Source organism: Rhinopithecus bieti, unplaced genomic scaffold (assembly GCF_001698545.2).
Source record: "Rhinopithecus bieti isolate Rb0 unplaced genomic scaffold, ASM169854v2 scaffold_40182, whole genome shotgun sequence".
NCBI classification, from domain to species: domain Eukaryota; kingdom Metazoa; phylum Chordata; class Mammalia; order Primates; family Cercopithecidae; genus Rhinopithecus; species Rhinopithecus bieti.
In genome coordinates, this window is record NW_016816359.1 from 1 (window position 1) to 1885 (window position 1885).

The following is a 1885-nucleotide window of genomic DNA, read 5'->3' on the forward strand; positions in this document are numbered from 1 at the left end:
TGTTTTCATTCTTTCAAAGAACATCTTTATTTCTGCCTTCATTTCATTATTTACCCAGTAGTTATTCAGATGCAGATTGTTCTGTTTTCATGCAGTTGTGCAGTTTTGAGTGAGTTTCTTAATCCTGAGTTATAATTTGATTGCACTGTGGTCTTAGAGACTGTTTGTTATAATTTCCGTTTTGCATTTGCTGAGGAGTGGTTTACTTCCAACTATGTGGTCAGTTTTAGAATAAGCGCAATGTGCTGCTGAGAAGAATGTATATTCCGTTGATTTGGGGTGGAGAGTTCTGTAGATTTCTATTAGGTTCACTTGGTCCAGAGCTGAGTTCAAGTCCTGGATATCCTTGTAAATTTTCTTTCTCATTGATCTGTCTAATACTGACAGTGGGGTGTTAAAGTCTCCCACTATTTTTGTGTGGGAGTGTAAGTCTCTTTGTAGGTCTCTAAGAACTTGCTTTATGAATCTTGGTGCTCCTGTATTGGGTGCATGTATATTTAGTATACTTAGGTCTTCTTGTTGCATTGAATTCTTTATCATTATGTACTTCTTTGTCTTTTTTGATCTTTTCTCATGTAAACTCTGTCTTATCAGAGACTAGGATTGCTTTTTTTTTCGCTTTTTTCCCCTGCTTTATTTTGCTTTCCATTTGCTTCATAAATATTCCTCCATCCCTTTATGTTGAGCCTATGTATGTCTTTGCACATGGGATGGGTCTCCTGAATACAGCACAGCAATGGGTCCTGACTCTTTATCCAATTTGCCAGTCTGTGTCTTTTCTTTGGGACATTTAGCCCATTTTCATTGAAGGTTAATATTATTGTGTGTGCATTTAATCCTGTCATTATGATGCTAGCTGGTTATTTTGCCTGTTAATTGATGCAGTTTCTTCATCATGTTGATAGTCTTTACAATTTAGCATTTTTTTGCAGTGGCTGGTACTGGTTGATCCTTTCCATGTTTAGTGCCTCCTTCAGGAGCTCTTGTAAGGAAGGCCTGGTGGTGACAAAATCTCTCAGCATTTGCTTGTCTGTAAAGGATTTCATTTCTCCTTCGTTTATGAAACTTAGTTTGGCTGAATATGAAATTTTGGTTTGAAAATTCTTTTCTTTAAGAAAGTTGAATATTGGCCCCACTCTTTTCTGGCTTGTAGGATTTCTCCCGAGAGATCTGCTGTTATTCTGATTGTCTTCCCTTTGTGGCTAACCCAACCTTTCTCTCTGTCTGCCCTTAATATTTTTTCCTTCTTTTCAACCTTGTGAATCTGACGATTATGTGTCTTGGTGTGAATCTTGTGAATCTTGACGATTACGCTCTTCTCAAGGAATATCTTTGTGGTGTTTTCTGTATTTCCTGAATATGAATGTTCATCTGCCTTGTTAGGTTGGGGAAGTTCTCCTGGGTAATATCGTAAAGAGTCTTTTCCAACTTGGTTCCATTCTCCCCGTCACTTTCAGGTGCACAAATCAAATGAAGTTTTGTTCTTTTCACATAGTCCCATATTTCTTGGAGGCTTTGCTCATTTCTTTGGTCTCTTTTTTCTCTAATTTTGTCTTCTTGCTTTATTTCATTGAGTTGATTTTCAATCTGTGATATCCTTTCTTCTGCTTGATTGATTCAGCTATTTATACCTGTGTATGCTTCACAAAGTTCTCATGCTGTGTTTTTCAGTGCCATCAGGTTCTTTATCTTCCTCTCTAAACTGGTTATTCTAGTTAGCAATTCATCTAACTTTTTTCATCTAAACTAGCTTCCTTGCATTGGGTTAGAACATGTTCGTTTAGCTTGGAGGAGTTTGTTATTACTCACCTTTTCTTTTCTTTTTTTTTCTTTTCTTTTCTTTTCTTTTTTTTTTTTTTTTTTTTTTTTTTTGGTTTTTTGCTTT